Below are 23,871 nucleotides of genomic sequence, written 5' to 3'. Positions count from 1 at the left end.
TCTGGTTTTGTTATAGAAAATTTGACAAGCATGGCAACTTCTGACTATGGTTATGCAATATTTGAACATTGTTGGCCAGAAGTATCCTGTTCGTAAATTTTTTTGCGCTCTAGCATAATCGGATTGATGCCCCCCACACGCGCCTAAATGGCAATCATTCAGGACTTTTTCGGCCTCCTCATGGGTGAGGAACCTTCTCAGAACTGTATCGACACCACGACGGTAAAGTGTATCATCGATGATGATGTAGTCTTTTGCTTGGTATCGAATACACTTTTTTTCGGAGCGAGAGGTATTTGGCCTATATTTTTGGGTTTGGAGATAAATGATTATATCCCCATACCATAGATTGCTTGAAGATATCAGAAACAAATTTTCTTCCACGATCATTTCTTCGGATGTTTCATCGTTGGATGACGATGGGAGATCATATAATAATTCCCTGAAAACCAGAGCTTTCTTTGACTTGGATTTTACAAATTCCAAATCAAACTCTTGTAGAATTGCTATCCATTTTGAATATTTCCCCCCCAGCAACTGTCGCGACAATATATAAGTCATGGGGTTGCAATCTGACAGAATGGTAGTTTTTCGAAAGAGGATATAGTGTCGAAATCTCTGTATCGCTTAAACAGCTGCGAGCGCTAGCTTTTCAACATAATAATATTTTCTTTCTGTATCATTTAATTTCTTACTTAAATAATATATAGGATGTTCAATTCCGTTGTCTTCTTGAACTAAAACCATTGCGATGGTTGTATCCGCTGCAGCTAGATACAGGTTAAAGTCTTTTTGATAAACAAGAGCGTACATTAATGATGATTTCATTAGGGATTCTTTTAAAGCATCAAAGGAAGCTTGTACAACCTGATCCTAGACAAAGGGTACTCCCTTTTTCAAAATACCCGTATAACCTTTAGCAAGTTCGGCGTAATTTGGAATGAATCTCCTCAGAAAGTTTGCTTTCCCTTGGAGTTTCTGAATCTGAAGCAAATTCGAAGGTGGAGGCAAATTTATGATTGCCTGAACCTTACATGGGTCGAGACGAATCCCATCTTTCGAGACTACAAAGCCAAGTAAATGAATAGAACTAACACAAAATACACATTTGTGTGGATTGAGTTGTATCTTGTAGTGTCGGAAACGTAGAAATATCGCTCTTAAATGCTCGGGTGATCAGTCCGCTTTCGCGAATGAGCCGGAAGGTCGTCGAGGTATGGTTGAATGATGTTTTTGATGTCATGGAAGGCATAATTCATTGCCCTCTGAAATGTTGCCCTTACGTTCTTTAAACCAGAGGGTAATTTTCGATATGCGAATGTGCCCCACAGACAAATAAATGCAGTCTTTGACTGGTCCTATGGGCAGATATTTATTTGATTATACTTAGAGAATCCATCCATAAATGAAAAGATTTCACATCCGGCGCATTCATCAATTATCTGGTCGATGAAGGGTGTAGGGTAGTTGTCTTTTGGGCAAGCTTGATTTACATCCCTATAATCGACGCACACTCTAATTGTTCCTTGTTTTTTCATAACAGGGACAATATTCGATACCCAATCGGTTAGAGGAATCGGGTAAATGAAACCAACATGGAGAAGTTTTTCAACTTCTGCCTTGATGGTAGCGGCTTTCTTGGGGTGCACCTGCCGTAGCCGTTGTCGTACTGGTTTGACATGTGGATATATCTTGATTTCGTGTTCAACGATACTCGAGTCAATGCTTGGCATTTCATTATATGACCAAGCAAAGACATCTCTGAATTCATGAAAAAGAGCGTTATATATTTCCAGTTCTGAAGGTGAACAACATTTGCCAACATAAATATTCTCTACAACATCTGTTTTGGTTGAGATATTTATGACGATAGTCTCTTCAATGTTGGAAAAGTTTCGCTCAAAATCCACCGTGTTTATAGTATTTGATACAAAATCAAAAACTGAAGGATGACAAAGGTCATCAGGAGTATTTTCTTCACAATCCGGAAGAAGGGAATGATGGTGGTAATCTTCCCATGGTACCCCTTCAATTATCATTGATTGAACAATTCCTTCATCGGTGACATGCACTCTCGACCAAGGACCTGAAGGGGTGCCATATTCCTTAGACCTATCTATCCAAATGCTTGATGAGCGTTGATTTGGGTTTGCCTCGCATGCTAGGAACATTGATTGCTACAATATTTCTGTTGGGCTTGGAGGCAATACCTGCGCATGATCCATGTTGATATCATTTCCTGAGATCTTTTTAATTGAGGATATCATATTGCAAGTTCCTACCAACGCTACTTCCACCAAATTGATTGGAGGTGGAAGGGCAAAAGTTCCCATTAATATAGGGTCTTTTAGTAGGCCTACTCCGATATTTTGAAGTGAATGGGGGCTTCCATGGATCATTGGAATGCTTCCCGTAACTTGAGAACCATTGGGGAGGAAGTTTTGTTGATCGACGATTGTAATCCCTCCTTTAAAGGGAAATGCAATCTTCCTAAAATAGGTCGACACAACAGCAGCCATTGCATATATCCATGGTCTTCCCAGTAGGATGTTATAATCGAGATTCATGTCGATTACTTCAACATCTATTTCTACTGTTTTCCCTCCTAGTTCCACCTTCAAGTTACTTAGAATACCATATGGGGTATATGTTCATCTTTCAAATGCTTTTAATGTCGTTGAAGATCGCGACAAGGTTGGAGATCCTAAATTTTTCCAGCAACTCATCGACATAATACATGTAGATGCCCCCTCATCAATAATCGTTCGATGAACAGTTTTGTTAAGGGCTTTCACTTGAACGAGGAAAGCTAGTTGGGCTGGTAACTGAGGATCGTATCCTTTATTATCAGAGGATACAAGATTGGAATCCTTTGGGTCTATCCCACCGATGGCTGATAATAAAGCTTGCTTTTGGGATGGGCAATTTTGTAGTACCTCAAGAGTCGACATAGCGGATGGCGATTGGGCCAAATCTTCCACTATATTATAATGCTGTGTTTCTCTAGCACGAGGATTAAACGTCAACTTGTGTACTACTCCATTTGGTGGTTTTATTGTCAACTCAGGAATGATGGGTGGCGCAACTTCTGTCGAAGTTGTTGTCAAACTACTAGGTTGATATTTATGCTTGTTGTTCGACAGTTGTGGATTCCCATACTCTTTGTTCCTTATCGATATCAAAGCATCATTTTGCTGTTTGGAAACCAACAACATCATTACTTGAGATGGGGAAGCATTTTCACTGTCAACCAGATTTGTTCCTGGATTCGGAAACGAATCAGTTAATACTACTGAGGTCTTTGTATTCTTGAAGAATTTTTTAAGCTTAGCTTTATACGGACAATCTGATGTCCAATGATCCTCATCGCATATAAAGCATGGATGATTTGGTTTCCTATTTCTAGAAGGGTTTGCAGAATATTTTTCAGGTGATGATTCTTCCTGTTTCTTCTTCTTCCCTTTGCCTTTCTTCTTGCCCCTTGGTTGCTTGGTTTCTTTGCCTCTATCTTTCGATACGGCATTTACTTCCGAGGCAAGAAGTTCCTCTTTTGCATTTTGACCGAAAATATTACGGGTCTTTTTAGATGTAGCCTTTTTCGATTTCGTGTCTGTTGCGCCAATCACGCCATCGCCGACATGAGAGTCATTGTTTGATTTAGGAGGAGGAGGGACTGAGAATTCTGGTCTAGGAGCGTCAGGTATTTTATCGTAGAGCGTGCCAGACTAAGTGTAAATCAAGTCCAAATATTGTGCACGAGCAATAACCTGCTCTTCAGTGATGACTCCCCCTTTCGCCACATCTTCTGTGATGGAAGGCAATAATGACTTAATAAACCATTCAACTAAAAGCTGATCAGGAACATACATTTTTACCATTCTACGACGACGTTTCCACTCATGTATATGATCAAATATGTGAGTGGCCGTTGTTTGTTTGAAATTGGTAAGAAGTTCCATTCCCGTTTCGTACCTTATCGGTAACTGAAAATGGGTTAAAAAGGTTGTGGCTAGGGTACTGAAGTTGTAAAATGAAGCTCTAGGCAATTCGATATACCATTTTTCTACCGGACCAGTTAACGTCCTCTGAAAAAGGCAAAGCCTAATCGAATCATCGTTTAGGATGTTTGATGAACACCACAGATGAAAGGTCATCACATGATTCGACGGATCTTCACCCGGATTTCCATTAAATTTAGGAATATTTGATGGAAGTTTATGCGGAATCGCTGGCCACCAAGGGGCGTAAGCAATTGGATCGTTTGTTAACCGATTTAAATCAGGTAACTCTAAAGTTTCCACGAAGGGTAACTATTCATTCAGGTTAGGTGAAACATACCTAGGATAAGATGGGATTGCCTGAGCAGTTGGTCTTTGCATACCAGCATAATGCATTTGATGCTGGTAACTTTGGTAAGGTTGGTGGGCATGACCATTGTAGAATGGTTGGTAATATACGGTTGCCCACTATTTGCAGAGTTATGTTGCTCAGAACCTTGGTATACTTGTTGGAACTACGGTTGTTGGTATTGCACTAGCCACGGTTGTGACGCCATGTGTTGTTGCCCGATACTAACTGTTTGACCAAGATGAGGGGTGATTGTACCCGTTTGAACCTGTGTCATTCCACCAGTCGGTGATTGTGGTTGAGTTGCAGGGTCAAGAGGCTATTGCATTACAACTTGAGAAACCTGAGGTTGGCATACAACAGGTAGCGCTTGAACTTGCGACACTGTCACAACAGCTGGTGTAGTTGGTATACTTGACATAGGTAAACATTGTTGCATCGAATATACAACTCTTGGTTGTTGAGGTAGTACCCAACCGCTTGACGTAATTCCAGCATAACCCGAATTTTGTTGTGAACTACCATATGGCTGTCTTCCCGGAGGGGACAATGAAAGGGTATACTGCCCCCCATACGGCAGTAATCTGGTACTTAAGGGAATGGTTTGCCCTTGAGGGCCGGACTGCCCAAATTGACCTCCAAATGGATCAATTTGTTGAGACCCAACATAAGAGTTTCCAGATATTATTCTGGATGAACAAACAGGAACGGACCATACCGTCGAAAGAGCCCCTAAGTGGGCTCCTTCTAGTGATTGAGAGCTAGTTGGGACAGATGGTATACCGGCGAACATTGTTGGAGTGATAGCAGGAAGTTCTGTTGTCGCTGTGTCAGACGACACAGTCCTAGATGTTGACGGTTGTTCAGACATTTCTAGTCTATCCAAAAGATTACCTAGCAATTCCACAGAACTTCCGCTGGCGGTAGACTAATTTCTGATGAAGAAGGATACACAGTGATCCTGACTCCAAATTGCAATGGAGTACTAGATGGAGGATCTTCCACAATCTCTTCTATAGCAATCAGACCAGGTGGAAGGGGTAGACCATCAGGTCCTTAGAATATTTCTGGTTCCGAAGAAGGTATAGAATCTGCAGCAACAGATGTTTGGGGAACAACACTCTCTGAACCTGTTGTAGATGTAACTGGTTCAGTGATATAAGTGTTTACATTCAAACTAGGATTAGTACTACTATCCTTCGGTGGCTGCTGAACTTCTTCTGAAAAGGCAGGGATACCAGAAATTTTTGGAGTAATCGGAGTCTCTGATGTTGTTGGAACACTTGTTCTAACTTTACCAGGAGATTTGGAACTGGTTAAAGGAGTTCACTTTGTCTGTAATAGCTTCGATTCCGAAGACAAAGACGGTTGACTCGTGAGCCTCCGCGAATGACGGGGTTTCAATTGACTTTCTTCCACGATTGCAGATTACTCGATCAACTAAAAATCAAGGGGAAGTATGTTTCTGAATTAGATGAATTTTAGATGCTTTGACACAACTTGTTTTTTCAATTTTAAAGAGTTGAGAAAATACAAAAGATGACTCTAGTCGCCTTCGATTTTTAATGAGCCTGAAGTGACAAGTGCTCAGATGGACCTTTTCCGTTAAGGAGTCTAAAAAGGAACGGAAGGGACTGATCTAGAAATCTAGGTGGAGGGATTACCAAACCAATCACAAAAATGCAAAATACTTTTTATGGTACGGCAGTCAATCTTCCTGAATGCTGTGTTCAGTGCATTGCGATCGATAGGGCGGCAGACACAACTTCCTATGGATAAAGGATTAAGCCTATTGTGGTCTCCCAAAATATACTCGACGGTACGTGGGAGCACAAGTCCGTACTGGCACTTATCATCTCAAAGTGGAGGAATCACCCAACCATCAATGAGAACAACAGTTACCAGGCTTTACGACGCCGGAATACGTCTCTAGCCTAGACTTCTAGATGTTGTGCGTTAGGTTCCAAAGCATTGTTAGATTCATTAAATTTATTTTATAGTTGATCTTGCTTAAGAAATTTGCCTTTCAGGTTCACCGCGAGATGTAGATGTACAATTCCTAAAATGCAATCTAAGATGATAAACAATCTTTTATCTTCTTTGTGCAATGAAAATCCTAGCTACTAAGGAAAGAGAGACAGTATTCTTTCACAAAGAGCAAAGAGCACACACTAAATGCAATGTCCTAAATCAAACAAATCAAACAGTTTAAATGCAAATGCACATGCATGTATTTATTTTCGGCTTTCTTAGTATGTGAATGGTAAAAAGAAAGCTAATGCGCAAATCTAAATTACTTTTCAAGCGACAATTACTAACAAGTTTCTTTTCAAAACAAAAAATGGATACAATCACAACACTTTACGATTTGGAAATGAATACTTGCTTTCGACACTAGAAAAACTACAAATTCAGACCAAATACAATAGCAATAGGGTAATCGACTATCAAGAGCAAACAAAATCTCTCCTATGACTGAAAATGACACTTGCGACACTTTCAAATCAAGGAACGACAGTATAATTACGTTACTTTTTGCAAAGGAGAACTGAAGATGACTCAAAAAATACAAAAAAACATTTACATTTCTTTTTCATAATGGAGGCGGAATATCAACAAGGAAAGGGGTTTCAAATAGAGATATACTGATTACAAACAACAAAAATCATGAATAGAACTGAAAAGAATGAACACAGAAACCAAAATTGAGGAACAATGCCTAGTCTGATCAGCGCACCTGTAACACAGGGAACTTGAAATGTTGTGCACCTACTACACTCGGGAAGTGCGCTGAATTTCAGATTCACAGAGCAGAGCCTGCGCTGGGCAGAGACAAGACTTTTCTTGCGTTCCAGGTCACAGTTTGTAGTTCAGTTTAGGGGTTTTGGCTGAGAAAATAGTAATCAGTAAACCAACAATTAGGGGTAGATCTAAGGAGGTTCCGAGAGCTACCACGAGGGCAATTAGAGAGTTTGTGAATCAGTTGTTTAATTCATAAAAAAATCCCAGAGATTGACTGAAGCGGAATTTATCTACCTTGCATTTGCATAGCAAATGCAGTTCGAAAGCTACCTGGCTCGACTTCAGGCTCCGTCTGTAAGTTTATAAAATAAACAACAAAGAAGATAAACAAACAACCTAGTCGCTCCCCAGCGGAGTCGCCATTTTGTTACAGGGAAAAGTGTCTACACAGAACTGCTTATCCCACTGAGGTGTGGTAGCTACCTTAGAAACAAACAAAGTAAAGTTAATTTCATTTTCCCTTTATGAAATATAGATGAGAGAAGAACAAAGAAGACCAACCTCTGTCTCGCGCTTATCTCCTAGTTCGATTCCTCTCTCTCTTGATAGTCTTTCGCTACTTGCTCCCTTGTACGCCCAGCTTCACAGAGTACCTGTAGGGTCACAGTAGCATAACACTATACAAGAACATGGATCTATAATCATAAACAATCTAGGATCAGATGTAAATTGACCATACCAATGCATAAAACATAAATGACACAAGAGTATGGAGGAAAACTTGAATAGCTTTTATTGATAATCAAGAAAGAGCCAAGGGAGTTACAACCAGTTGTTCTGACCCAGCATCATCCTCTCAGCGAGTAAGCCCTTCTTCACCTCATACAAATCTTAGATCACCCAACACTATGATGTTGTCTCAAGAAACCAACAACAATTCCTTACAAGATGCAAAATTCCAGCCTCTCGATCTCTGGGATGAGGGATCCATATATAGATATCTGTAAGGGAGATGAGTCAGCTTGTGGTTTGATTAGTGTCTTACCTCTGATAGTTCTTACTTCCACTTGGAGATCGATGATCTCTTACTCATCCTTGGTCGAATTCAGAGAGGCAAGTGTCATAGGAGAAGTTTCTGGAAGATTCCATGCCTCTCCACCTCGCGGATTGACACTGCCATTTGTCACTTCTCACCCATTGCACCCCATAGAAAGGCTTTTTGAAATGCAACACACCCACAAAGTGTACTTAGGTGAGATGAAATGCACTTTGCCTATGGAGCAGCTGAAATGATCCTGTTTTGACCAGTTTTGAGCAGTTTTTCATGGAGAACTTCTAGGAGACGCTGTAATCAGTTGACCTTGTTCCTTTAGGGGTTAGAACAACACTTTTAGGGACTTAGGAGCCCTTGATTTATGGAAATTTCATGCTTGGGGTTGTAGTGCCCAAAAATGTCTATAACAAATGAGAAGTCAATTTCTGAGCTAAGGATTGATAGTGTTTAAGGTGCCCAGAGACACAATGAATTGTATTTCTCATGTTTCACAGTTATCTCTGAATCACCGTAGACTTGTAGGTATTTGAAATTAAGACCGATGGCTTTATACATTTCTTGGATTAGTGCTTCATATTCAGTGACATTTCTTTTGCACTGGTATTCAAGTCTGCAGCCAACATGGGTTTCTCTCCATGTGGGTTGGTCAAAATGCATCATGCATCTAAGCCATCCTCTGATTTAGAACCATCAAAATAGAAAGTCCAGAACAAAGAGTTATTAGAAAATTTATCTACTAAATTTAGTCATTTGGAAGGATTCGTTTGTGAAAAATTTTCGATTTGAGAGACTACAACATTCTCTAAAAAGGGAGACCTCTAAGCATTAAAGGATCCTAAAGAGGACTCAGCTGAGTCATTTCCAATGATATTATTAGTTAAAGCAACAAGTTCGTTTCTTCCCTCGAGGTCGGTAACCGTATATATCATGAATTTCTCTCGATCTACCCTGATTTGGTTAGGCTTACCATTGTGTGGCAACCACATGTGAGACCAATTAGTTGTGAAATAACTGTGCAACTTTTTCGACTAGTCCCTACTAATAATTAAACCATAAAATTCAGGGATATTGGTTATCAGAATATCAATTATTTGGGAAATTTTTAGATTAAAGGAAAGCCTAACTGAAACTGAGGTGATTTCTCCAACTACTTCAACTTTGTCCTATCTAGCTGAACTATGTGTACTGCAGATTTGTGAGGTGTAATGTTCAATTTGGTACACACAACCCTTCGAATTATATTTTAGGAAGCTCTTGAATCAACAAGGTAGTTGTGAATGTTCTTGTTGAAAATTTCATAAGTGAGCAAAAATAGAGGAACATGAGAAATAGACCTGTCACCAATCAGAACTAGATCTGAAGGATCTACCTTCTTTGAGGATGAGGGAGGTTTTCCCATATTGTAGGCAACTTGAGTAACTACAGCAAATGGCAGAGGCGATAATAGAACTGCTTTCAATTCTCTTAATAAAATATTTTGCTGATGTTTGAGTTCAGTGAGCTCATGCATCGAGATGTTAGCTCTAGTCTTTTTCATGTCATCCACTATATTGTATTCGACCATATTAGAGATTAACAATGTTTTTGAGGCATTTGGGGAATCTGGAGGGATAGGATCGGTTTGGCTAGTTTTAGATTTCTTAGCTATTGTTTTCTCCTTTGCAGGAGTAGAAAATTTCTGCTTGTGATTTGTGATAGACATGTCAGGAGAATTTTTACTTCTTGTAGTCACTGGCACGCTTCTGCCTCTTCTTTAGTTGGGAGAATAAAATCCCACATCCTGTTTAGTTCAATTTCTTCTTCCGTTTCGGTTTCCTCTTTGTTTGGTGAATCTTCTTCTACTTCTTGGTCAGATTCAACATTTGAAATGGTGTTTGGGGGTTGTGACATAGAATAAGGGTTCCTTTTGAATGATCAAAAAGGTTTCTTAGGAGCAGAGGATTCTGCAACTTGTCTTTTAATTTCAACCATTTCGTTGGACATTGTCTTTAACACTTTTTGATACCTTCAAGATCGAAAGGGCCTTTTGAGGCCTTCTTTTTAGAGTCATCCTTAAATGTCACTTTTTTGGTCTTCCTTTCATCTTTTTGTGATCTCTTTTCCAAAGATGTGATTATTCTTTCTACAAACATGGCTTCTTTCATGTTTTCTACAAGGGTAGCGTTATTGGTGCTATCTACAAAAATTGCAATATTAGAAGGCAAAGATGATATATGCCATTCTATTTGTACATCTACAATAGGTTTAGAGGCAGATGGGATTTTGTTTAGCAATTTGTTAAATCTAGAGTTGAAATCTTTGATCTTTTCATCTGGATTAGCTTTTAAATTAGAAATATCATTGATCAAGGATTCTATGGCCTTATCATCACCAAATTTTGCAAGAAACACTTCTTGAAAAGTATCCAAGTCTCTAATTGAACCTACTGGGAGGGAAAAGTACCAAGACCCAGCAGATCCTTGGAAAGTATAAGGAAACAGTTGATTGCAACATATTCATGTGAAACCCCATTGATATTCATGGCTAACATAAAATTATTTAGATGTTCTTCGTCCGAGAGAGCATTGTCAGGATTATACTTAGGCGACCATTTTTTTGGGTTTGTAGGGATTTGGATTTGCAACTAGAAGAAGGTTGATTGGCCATAACTTGAGTTAGGGACTGGGAAATTAGGAAGGTTAGTCCAGAAGTAGGTATAGATGAAGAAGAACTTACTACTCAAATAGTATTGATAATTGTAGTACTAATTGGAGAAGTGGATGTTTGGTAAGTCGTGGATTGGATAGAAGTGGATGGAGGAGTAAATAGATGGAAAGGTTATGTGATCTCACTAGCGTCTGATTCAAATGCTGATGAAGTGACTTTCCTATGTTGTGGAGGAATGGGGAAATCAAAATGGGTAACCCCAAGTCTCTGTGTTTGCAGTGTAGTCAATACGCCAATTTGTTATAATAAGGAGGTAACACTCTCCTCAGATACTTCGGGTCTTTGTGGTTTCTCTATAGAAATGGATATTTGTTCCAACTACTATATCGAAGAATGAAATTCAGGTTACTCGGGAGTGTAATTTGGGGGAAGTGGTCACCTTACTACTTCGGGAGTTGAGGGAGATGTTTCTACTACTTCAGACTTCCGATCAGGAGATTCTGAACGCGTTTGAGAAGGTGTAGAAATGGTGGAGGGGTTTTGACTCTTATGAATGATTTTAAAATATTTCTTAGCTTCATCTACCATTCACAGTTGAATGCCCTCCTTCTAGTGCCAAAATGATGCGGCCTCAAAATTTTGTAGCCGAAACATGGGGGATAACCACCCAGTCCAGACCTTAAGACAACTCCTTTTCCATTTAAAGTGGTGGCACCGACTGGGGATAATGGGACCAGTTTCCCACTGTAGGTTTTAAGATGAGAGTGGGTGGTTTATGAGTGCTTTGCAATAGAACAATGATAATCTAAGTGATTTATTCTACAATGCAATTCCTCTAACTAACTTATTCTAATATAAATTCGGGTGTTCTTGTGTGATATGAGATCTACAATGATATCCATTTAGCATGTGATAATAAATATTGAACACAACTAAACAGAGATGATAACATAAAAGATAATTCCTTTGAGTAAATAGTTAGTCAAAGGAATTTATAAAATATATCGCATATATGATTAGTTATATATGAAAATCACAACTTCAGCTAGGCATCATACAAAAGTGCAATTAACGCTTAAGAGAAATAATAAATCTCACATATAATCCATGAAAGTAAAGTTTTTCCACTAATGAAATGTAAATGGAATCAATCATACATGATAATAGTACCATATTTGTGAAGTCCTGCTTATTTGACAAATGACGTAGACCAACTTCTTTCTTCAAATCAAATTGTCTCCCAAGAATACAAAAGTGCATGAACAAAGGAAAGTAGTCTGATATCTAAAAGAAATGATCATGTTCCATCATTTCACCAAAGAATTCACAAACTCACAATAGTGTATTCTTTGCAAATGTTTTTGATAAAATTTTGGACCCTTCTCTAAATGCATGAGAAGGGTATAAATACTACTCTAACTAAAAGTTTAAAAATAGATTATACAAAATTTGAGGAGGTTTCAAACAACATTCCTCCTAACTAGGTAACTAACTCCAAAAAAAACAGAGGCTAAATAAGAGAATCTAAGAGGATGAATTGGTGTCTGCTAGCTTTTCCTTTAAGTCAAAAATATCGGTCATTGGTTGAATTTGAGGGGGTGGCCCAAAATGAGTCCAGAGCTATCCGGTGAAAATTGCATCAGTGAGCGATGGCAAAATTCTTTGAGTCGTGTGAAGGGAACAAGTGAGAGTCATAATCTGGATATGTGGCTTAACTAGATACTGCCAATACAACTCGAATTTGGTCGTAGTAAGTTTTGTAATTGCCTCTCATTGAATCCCTGCCTTCTCTTGCCAGTGTTTATATAGAGCAGTTAAATCAGGAATTTGTTTCGTATTTCCTTCCTTGATGAGATTGGTGGTGAATAGGATGTGGTTCACTGCTTTGATGATGTTATTTGATACTCCTGTTGCCCTTGTGACTTTTAGTTTAGCCTGCTTGATCCTGACATCCAAATATATAAAGAGAATGTCTTTATGAGTTTCTTCAATCTCAAGTAGGTTGGCCTTCTTTCCATCTTTTGTTTCCTGCACCTCAATGAAATCAGAGATTCTAGTGTTTAAATCATTAAACTCCATTCTTTGGTCAATTACCTTATCTGTCAGCTGGTCGCTAGTAGTCAAATAGGGAGTAATATGCAACACCTTTTGGCAGAAATACCCTTTCTGTCTCACAAGAAGGGAATTTAATTCCAAGGCATCTTTGATGAATTCCTTAGTAGTGGGAACATCCTGATATCTTTCCATGGATTGCTTCATTTCATGGAGTTTCATGTTTTTGGCTGATATATCAGCCTCATGGCTAATTTTCAAAACCTCCATGTCTTGTTGCAATTGATTTAGTTGCTCCACCACCTTCCTGTTTGCGCTTGGTTTCCCTACCTCGAACTCTTGTTCAAGCTGTGAAATTCTCTCCTATTTCTCCTTTAGAAGAGTAGAGATCATAGTAGCCTTGTCCCTAGTGGCCGATATGTATGCTCTTGTGAACTGTGATAGTCTAGTTAAGTTCTCAGCCGGACTGAAAGGAATTTCCTTCGAGACCACGTCCATGGGCTCATTTCCAAGTGGGAATTCAGGTGCATCTACCGTTCTCCTTTTCCTCTGCCTTCTAACTATAGCCTTGTGGAGAGGGATATAGAACACATCAAGTGGAGGTATTTCAGTCACTTTGAGAACAAACTCTGATGTGGGTAGAGCAGAGATAATTTCAGTATGTTGGGATGTTGTTGCTTTTTCCTCCATAGGCATAGATTGTTGGCTGATAGACTTGGAATTTGTATCCATTTGAACATGCGAAGGAGTTTTGAATTCCTTTGTTTCTTGGGCATTTGAGGCTTTGGGAGTGCCTTGCAATTTCTAATTAAATTGATCCTAATCATGTTCCAAACTACCACGTTTGGTCTCTGAACCAATTTCTGTAGCTCAGGTGATTATCAATTGCTTTTCAACTAACTTCCTACTAGACTCAGTTGTGTTGGCGGCATCTTGTGACTTCCTTGTGTCTGGTGTCTTCACAGTGTTTACGTTAGAGTCTATTTGAGAGTTAGGGCCTCCATTCTCAATAGTGATGCTTGGAGTAGTCTTATCCTCGGGTTTTAATGGATGCGTTGGGATCACCGAAAGCCTCTCATATTTGAATTCATGAAATATTTGGAAATATTTAGGTTTAAGATTTTCTTTTGCCCATCTGAAAGCTTGTTCGAAGGATACAATTGACTGTAACAAATCCTCAAAATTATTATCATCATGATTATATGGCTCGAGTTTAACTCTAGTAGTGACATTGTATGCCACTTTGTTTGGATCAAATTGCCTCTTAGGTAATGTATGAAGCCTGAGGGCTTCCATATGTCCTAATTCCTTCGTGGCATGAACAAAATTGGCTAAAGCAAAAGAACCACATTTGATAGGGAAACTAGGCCATAATGACTTTTTGTTGTCTTTTAGAACTTTAGTCAGGCCCTTTCCCATAGTTTGGTAGGCAATCTCTCTTGTTGATAACTTATCAGAAACATATAGAGGAAGGACATGTGGATTAGATGTACTACCAAAAACCCTAATATGAGTGAACCATTATTCAATAAAATACTTAACAACAGTAAGCAAGTCTGCAACAACTTCTTGGGAAAACCTAGGGGCTTTTTTATTAAAATTATTTGATGTAGGAGCAACGCAGCAACATGGAATATCTTATAGAAGTGAGTTATGTAATGTGACTCCCATATTTTTTTATGACTGAGATGGATGGGTTGAGGATCTTGTAAGGTCCATTTCAAACCCATGGTTGGAAATGTTGTGTAAAAACAGATAACATCCATAATGTAGGCACTAAAATAGAAGGGAGGGAGGTTATCTGAGAAGGAGGCTTTCTTCTATTGATATTCGGTAATGGTGGTGGCTAGGTTGTTAGATAGGATGGAATTCCAATTCATGATATGGGAATTAACACAAGCATCAATCAGAGGAATCCATTCAATTGAAAACTTAGTATTGTTGTGTAGCCCATAAAATCTACATAACATGGATGTTGCATAGTTGTAGGGGTTTGCCAAAGAGGCTATAGCATACATACCAAATTTTTCATACTTGAATTTGTTGTCCAATACCCTCCAACCCTGAATTAGATTGAAGGGGTCTGGATTCTTCTTTGTGAAGTTAGCCACAAATGTACCATCGTAGATATCCTGGGGATTAGGTATGTGGTACATCTTCTTCAAATCCTCTGCTCTGAATGACCCAATGAGCTCCATCTTTTAATTCTTGAATTGCTTATCTTCAATTATAAGGTTTTCAATCACCCACCTAACCATATCTATATAGGGGAGGATTTTATCCCTTTCTCCTATCCTATGAAGGAATGAACATGAAGCATCTGTATAATGGAGTTCTAAAGGCCTCTTGGAATCAGTTGTTGCTCTCATAACAATGATTTTAGGACGTTTGTCCTCCAGCCTATTGTAAATTAATTCCCAAGTTGTTGCACCTTTGACAGTGTCATAACCTATATCAGCAAAGACAAGAGCCATCCGTGTAAACTCAGTTTCAACAATGGTTTGTTCGCTTTATTTCTGCATCACATTTCTAAGGGACATGTATTTTATTGCTTTCCTAAGATACACAAGATATATCAGCATAGACAATATCTAGTAATTAATATTGAAAACTTCTATGAAATGACTTTGGATCGTGAGAAGTGTTTTAATGAGATACCCAATTATAACTACCCATAACTAGGAAAATGATTATCCTTCCTAGGGCCGCCAAATATTTAATAACCTATCAACTTGTTTTTTTTCACATTTAAAATGTAATTATTCCACATGCTTTATCTGACTTAACCATGCATTGCGGTCTTAAAAAGGATACAGTATAAATTTTCCAGATATCTTAAGCGAAATGCGATTATGAGATCACAATATCGCATTTCACAAATCGTTTGTGGTTGTTCTAATGGCATGGTCCAGTATTTTTCAAACTATGTGAAGTACGAAATGCAATTACAAAATGACCAGGTGATGTTATCGCAGTGGGAAACCTAATCAAATATCGTACTTTTGAAATGGTTTTTAACATGGTCATGCAGAAAAGTGTGATTTGCAATTTGCGATATGGATTTCATCCTGAGTTATTTTTGCAAGGTTTTTCTAGGAATTTTCCTAGAGTTATGGTTTTATTATCCTAAGCCTAAAAATTTAAAAGGGTCCCCATTTACACTTCTAATCCTAGCTATTTTTTTTTTATATGGGGGGGTTGTTTCATAGTACAACAAGTCGATAGGAAGTGACCCGTCGAAGGAGGAAAATGATGAATCCCCCAACATCCACACAAAAAAATGAATATAGGTCATGATGATAGAGTGGAATAGTCAAATGAGAGGTAGGATGGATCACCCAAACCTGGGAGGACAAGTAACTGAGTGAGGATATCCCAAACCTGACATGAGAGCAGAAGAGTGTAATGTTGAAGAATGACATGCTGCCTATACAAAGGATGTCTCATATTCATTTTTCCCTGCTATTTCTAGTGAGTACCCCAATTATTTTTATCACAAGCTTGAAGGGGATATCATATGCTTGTTATTTAAGTTCATTCCTCGAATGAATCCATCCTAGTAAGTTTGATGAGCCCTCGGAACGAGAAGCTCAGTCTTGTTATGGTGACGAGTATTTAGTCGCAAAATTTTAAGGAGACGAACATAAGAATAACTCGGTATCCTTTTCATGTTTAGAGAGTTTGAAAAAGAAACGGAAAAGAAAACTCCATCATGTCCCATTTCATAATTTGTCCCTCAAACCTGGAAAGGTAGAAAACAATATCCGAGGGAACCTCTTGACCATGTCAACCAAGTTGTACCTTTATAGTTAGTCTCAGCCCGAAAAATGGGTAAACATATACTGAGGTGGCGTTGATTCATTTACTTTAACGAGTTAAAAATGACAAGTACTCGTCAATCTTTTCAATTTTCGAGAGTCAGAAAAGAGCTAAAAGATTACCCTAGGGGTGTTCCTTTTTCGTTTATTTAAGGAGTCTAAAAAATATATATACTAAAACTCCTATGGAGAACAAGAAACCCCAATATGGATGTTCTCGACAATGCTTAGTTTAATAATAATGTTAAGAGGCATCGTAGCAGTGATGTTTCCCATATTATCCTTTGACAAGACTTCATGCACTTAGCTAGGTGTCTAAAGCGGAGGTGTAGGAGAATGAGAAACAAACTCTTCAAGACATGAAGGAATCCCATCAAGGCTAGGGAGGAAGGAAGAACAATGATGTATACCATTCCATGGAACTTCGTTCAGAGACATGAATTCCATGATACTTTCATCAGTGGGGAATGTCTAGTTCAAGGGATCAGGAGAATCCCAAGAAACAAGCCAAGGAGATGGCACATAAGCATCCAAGTTCATATTGAAGACAACATGAATTTTCTGAAGCGACCATTGAAGCTAACACAATCTCTTGATAATTTATCTCCAATGGACTTAAAGGCATAGCATCACCAAAAGAGTCATTTTTATCTTCGGTAGGGATAATCCAAGGATTCGTAGAGTTGGAGATCATATTGACTAAATGAACATTTGGAGGTGGGAGAGTGAAAGTACCCATTAATGCAGAGTCTTTGAAGAGACCTACTCCCACACTTTCGTAAGGAATCTCAGTATTTCCCACATAAGGAACATTATCGCTGGATGGACCAGAAGAAAAGAAAGACAGTTGATCAACCAAGACTATTTTTCCTTCATGAGGAAAACAAAGCACACAAAACAAAGAAGATACCACACAGAACATGGCGTAAGTCCAAATTGCCTAAGAAGAAGGTTGTAGTTGATATTGGAATCTAAAACTTATACTTCTAACTCAACAGTCTTGCCTTCTAATGTAATCCGTAAGTTTGTGAGAATACCATATGGTCGTGAACCTCTGCCATCAGAGGATTCCAAGGTGTTCGGTGATTGGTTAAGAGGAGGAGAGCCAATGGATTTCCAACATGAAACTGACATGATGCAAGTCGAGGCACCTTCATCAATAATTGTTCTATGAATTGTCTTTCCTTTGATAAGGATCTGTGTCAGAAACACAATTTGATGAGGGAGACAAGGTACATGATTCTCCATATTGAAAGTAATTAGACTCGAATCAGAAGGATCGATAGCACCTATAGTAGACAACAATGACTTCCACTGCACTGGACAAGATTGAAGAACCTCCAAGGCAGACATTGTCGAAGGTTCCTAAGATAATCCTCAATAATATGATAATGTTGTATAGCTCCAGCATTTAGATTAAAAGATGACTTCCAAGGAACGCCTTTAGGGGTGGCTGGATGACAGACTCACTATTGGGGCGTTGGATATGGAGCGAACTAGAAGAGGACGGATTAGAAGTAGAAGGAGTATCAACGATTTCTTTCTCCATGGTCTGGTTAGATGTAGCTTGATAGTCCTTGGTTCGAGTAACAATAAAGATAGGTGATGAAACTTGCATCATGAACTCTTGGGAACTTGAGGAAGCACAAGACTGAGGCTAGTATACCAATTGGGTCTACTGTGATGGAAAGGGTTCTTTTAAGACAGCTAGAGTCCCTTTCAGTAAGAATCTAAATTCAGATCGTTGGGGACAATCCTTAGTGTAATGATCTTCCTCACAGATGAGGTAAAGATACTTCAAATTTCTTCGAGAAGTGTCATTAGAAGAAGATTTAAGAGGGTCTTATTTTGGAGCATTGGCTTTGGCCTTACGTTTTCCCTTCTTCTTACCTTTATAGGACTTATCTACTATGGTAGACTAGATAGCATGAACCTCATAGGTTTTACTAGGACTGGATGAATTCTTAGAGGGATTATTGGGACCATTGTTCAAGACTGATTTCAGCTTCGAAGAAGCTTTCATAGGAGTCTAAGACACGGAACCAATCACATCGTCAACAAGTGGTGTATTCGGAGACTTCAATGCTATCAGATGGGATGATGGTCTCAGAGCATTAGGTAACATCTCATACATTGTGCTAGATTGAGAATAGGCTAGGTCTAAATATTGGGCACGAGTAATAGCTTTCTCTTCTGTAACACATCCACCCATGGCTATGTCCTTAGCAATTTGGCTGATGAAGGATTTTGTGAACCATTATGTCAACAACTCATCAGCAATCTCAAACTTGATGAGGCAATGCGATGTCTCCATTCATGGATATGATCAGAGATGTGGGTCGCAGTGTCTTTCTTAAGTGATGTAAGCAAATGGGTGAGAGTTTCATAGCGAATTGACAACTGTAAATGAGTGAGGAAAGCCATAGTAAGAGAGTTGAGCTCACCGTAGGTAGCTTGAGGCAATTTGATGTACCACTTGGTGGCAGCACCTGTGAGAGTTCTTTTAAAGAGTCGAAGATAGATAGAATCATCAACATGCAAATTGGAGGAGCTCCAGAGGTGATATGTCATCACATGGGCTTGTGCATCCTCCTTCAATTTTCCCTCGAATTTGGGAAAATCGCTTGGAATCTTCCTCAAAACTAGAGGCTAGTATAACAAATGAAGAATGGGATCATTCGTCAGCCTCAAAACATCGAGAAGCTCCAGCGTAGTCAAGAAAGGAAATTGCCTATTAAAAGGCATATAGGTCCTTTGAGGGGACCAAAACTGCGGAGTCCATCCTTGTTGATAAGGATTTTTTTGCCACAGTGGTGGATTTTATCCCCACCAAGGGTTAACTTGCCCATAAGGAGGATCCAGTGCTGGATAGATTTGATACTGCCCTGCCATAGGTCACTGATGAGCATTGTATGCGGCATATGAGTTATAAGGCTTCTGAAGCTATTGACCCTAGATGTAAGGATTTTGTACTTGCTGCTGTAAGGGTTGACCTTAACCTTACAAAGGCTGACCTTGTTGATACATATATAAGGCTTGCTGCTGCTAAGGCTGACCTTATTACTGAAAAGGTTGGCCTTGCGAGGACAAAGATTGGTAGGACTACTGAACAAACTGTGTTTGTGGCTGCAAAGGTTGTTGCGACTATTGCAAAGGTTTCCCTTGCATTTGTAGTAGTTGTCCTTGCTGCTACAATGATTTCCCCTTGTTGCTACAAATATTGTCCTTACTACTACAAAGGTTTCCCTTGCTTTTGCGAAGGTTTTCCTTGTTACTGCAAGGGTATCTAGACAGTTCCTGAATTGGATCTAGCCATATCCACTAGGCACAGCAGATTGGCCAAGCTGAACATAAGGTCTAGCTTGAGAAATGTAAGGTGGATTTGCCATAACTTGTGAACCATATGGGACATAAACCGATTGGAATGGGATCTAAGCCATATATGACTGCTGGTATCAGACGTTACCTGACCCGGATGGACGAGCAGGGTTAGGAATAGCACTGTAAAAGGGTTGATTCATTCAAACCATGTGAGCTTGTAATCCACTCACAACGGTTTCGGCAGAAATAATGGGGATATTTAGATGCCCCCTAGGTGGTGGCATAGTCTATCCACTCAATGGAGGGATAGAAGAATTTACTGAGACTTGACCTAAGACTGTCGGTTGAACTGGGAGAATTGGTTGAAGTGACAAAACAGGCTGATATGGAATGGTAGGTTGAACCGGAACTGAAGTGACTAAAATATACACAAACGTTCAAGAGGTCATGTTCTGAACAAATGGACGTAACGTAGGCATAACACCGGAAGACCAGATGGAGTTCTGATACAATGACGAGGCACTAGGATTGCCTGAAACCAACTGAGCTAGAGAGGTATACCCATATGGGAATATGGGATCACTAAACTTAGCATAAGAGAGAGACATGACTCTTCGCATAAAAAGGAATCTTTCTGGAGGGAACTCATATCCCTGCTCATCATCTACATGAGGAATGTGGGTAGCGGAAACTTTCAAATGACCCAGAGAGGAGACTGGGATCTCGCCTTCTGACTCCGTAGATGGAAATAACTGGAGATGTATGAGGAGATGACTCCAAAGGAACACCAAGCCAATCGTACGGACTGTATGGATGCTATGGAGATAACACAATATGGTTGAACAATGGGTTAGGTGGATAAACAACTAGCCTTTGTAGACTTTCTGGAGTCCATGAACTCTCGAGTGTTTGTATAGGATTATCAGAGGAATCCGGATCAGATTCTTGAGATGAGCAGGAATTTTATGGAGGCAGACAAGAAGACAAAGGTTATATACTCATAACAATTCCAAGTTCAACACCTTGATCCTCAAGTGACTGAGGAAGTTCCGAATGAACTCCTTGTGAGAACCCTTCAGTATCAAACAACCAAGGGGAACTATGAGATGGACTCAATGGTTCAACCACGATGGATTTCCCTCAACAACTAAAGGGAAATGAAACAATTTGATTAAGGTTTTAAAAATATAAAACTAATAGGGAATTAATCAATTTAGTCTAAGAAGCAACTTCTTTGGATTGACATGTTTACCATGGGCAGTTAAGTTTTTAGAAACAAAAACATTGCCTTTTCATTTTTTAAGAGTCAAGAAAAGGGGGAAAAGGTGACTCTATTTGCTTTCAATAGTTTTGTGAGTGAGAAAGGACAAGTTGATCTATGATCTCTTCAAATTTAAAGAGTCAGAAAAGATCAAATGACTGTTTAGGTGAATCTAGGTAAAATGAGTACGAAGTAACTATGAATTGCGATATACACCTTAGCCAATTAATTGAACAAGTACTTGACGTACGTGCAGGAAATCTCCCCGAATGCTATGTTCGGTGTATCAAGTTTATAGGGTGGTAGACTCGACCTCCTATGGATAAATGATTTCAACCTAGAGAGGTATCCCTTTATAGACGTGACAATATGATGAACACAAGTCCATGCTAGCATTGTTTAATGCTGAAGCAAACGACAACTGCTAAGTTTTAAAGATGTCAGAACACGTCTCTAACCTAGACCACAAGATATGATCGTTAATGTTTTAGATCTTCCTTAGGTTAATTGATATATTTTAAAGTTGATCTTGTAATTATGTCTCAATTTCAGGGCTTTAACGATGTTTCTTCTTCCTAAAATGCAAACTAGATGATGAAATGAAATCTTTCAATTCGATGGAGGCTATCTACATAGGGAAGAAAATAACTAAAATCATGCATCAAACCAAATGTGAATATGCATCTATAACCATCTTCAAATTCTAAATGCAAAATATGAAATCTAATCTTTCATATGATAACCAAATGCAATGCCAAAACAAATCTTAAAGAAAAATTTCCTTAAGACGTAATGATGATTTTTCTATTTTTCAAAATGAAACTAATGTAATCTAGTGCAAATGGAAAGAAAATGAAAGCAAACCAAGAAGTATGAAAATCACTTTCACATCAATGATTTGAATGCAACACAAAATGTTCCGAAAACTAGGGAAATAATAACACTTTCAATTTCAGTTTGAAACATAAAAAACTTCAAAGCAAACACTTTCTTTTTTTTCCAATGAGACGATTGAATTTTAATCTATCGTTCGTCAAATGAGGCTTAAGAAACTTTCACTATATCCACTGATGAAAAAATAATTACGACACAAGAACAAGAAAGTAAACTACAAGCACGTCTAAACACACAATTTTTTTTTAACATAGGCAATTGATCTCTGACCTCTGATGGGAAGACCAACAAATTTAGTGAGGCTGACCTAGAAGACCTAGAACCCTAAAAGGCTAATCAAAATTCAAGAAAAATCAAGACAAGCTAAAATACAATTGTCAAACGATGGGAGAGTTAATGAGAAACACACTGGTAAATCTCAGGGGGAATACAACTGAGACTGAAAATGAAAGAGAAAAACCTAAATTTCTTATTTTTCAGCAATCATCCCACCTGTGAAGAGTAAAGTAGCGATCATCACTATTGTAACTAACAAACCCATGATAGCATCGTGACTGTTAGGTTGAAATCTGCGATGGTAGAGGAAAAGGACAAAGAAATAAAAAATATCCAAAACTAGCTCAAGTTAACAATCTTCAGGCATCTACTCGGCAATGAAACCGACTCCAAGCAAGCAGTGAAGTCTAAAAATCAATGGTTGATCTAACTCGTCAAAATACAAGGCGAAGGAAAGGAAGGAAATTCTCATAGGATCGCAAGTGGAGTCGTCATTTTGTTGATAAGGTTAATATCCTCTACGGATAAAGACGATCCCTCTATCCCAATGAATGGGTCTAGCAACTGAAGGGACAATAAACTAGACATCTTCTTAGATAATGATTGAAAAATAGAACAAGAGAGAAGGCCTACTTTGCTCTGATACTAGTCTGATTTCCTTGGTTGAGATCCTCGAAATACTTGTGTCAAGGTCTTGTTCCTACTTCTTTCGGCACTTATGTACCTGCACAAACAACCAAGAGACAACAGGGCATGCCAAACCAAATAGAAAATCCAATAATAATCTACTTAACTGATCAAGGAATGCCAAACAAATACATACATGAACATATAAATTGGGAAGATGAACCAGAAGTTGTATGATTATTTAAAGAAAAAACGGATGCTTACAATCATAGCCTTCATTTTCGAAGGCTCTCCTTGAGTGGTAATGCAAGCCCAAGCTAAGAAATTCTCCAACACTCCTTCTCTAAGTATAATGAATAACCCCTAAGCACAAGCTCAGCATAGGGGTGTAAATGGACATAGATCAACCATTTGGGAATGGTAGGGGAAATTTATAGGTTGGGAGAGGGAGCTAGACCTCCTCCAAAGAAAGGATTAGGCCCACATGCTAAGGAGGTAGCTTGTAGGGATGAGACCAAGAGGTCAAATTAGGAGGATTCAACCTCATATATGCGAAACCACCTCCATCTCACCACTCTAGAAACTCCTAGATCACAAAGCTTCTCATCCTCTTTGGGAAAACTTCATTTTTCAGACCATTGTGGGTATGAGAGAGAATAGAGCGATGCCATCACTAGCTTAACAAGGTGCAAGAAGCGATCACTGCAGTTTTGAGCTTCATAAGGGCGATGATTCTCATTTTAGGGTTTTATGAGTGATTCTTCAGGGAAAGCTCCAGATATTTTCCAAGAAAAGTTAAAGGAGGGATCTAAACTATATACATTGATGAGTAT

The sequence above is a fragment of the Pinus tabuliformis genome, chromosome 7 (assembly GCF_031772625.1).
Source record: "Pinus tabuliformis cultivar Carrire ecotype Pingquan chromosome 7, CPIR1, whole genome shotgun sequence".
Lineage (NCBI taxonomy): Eukaryota > Viridiplantae > Streptophyta > Pinopsida > Pinales > Pinaceae > Pinus > Pinus tabuliformis.
The sequence above is the reverse complement of the archived record's forward strand: the minus strand, read 5'-3'. Positions refer to the sequence as shown.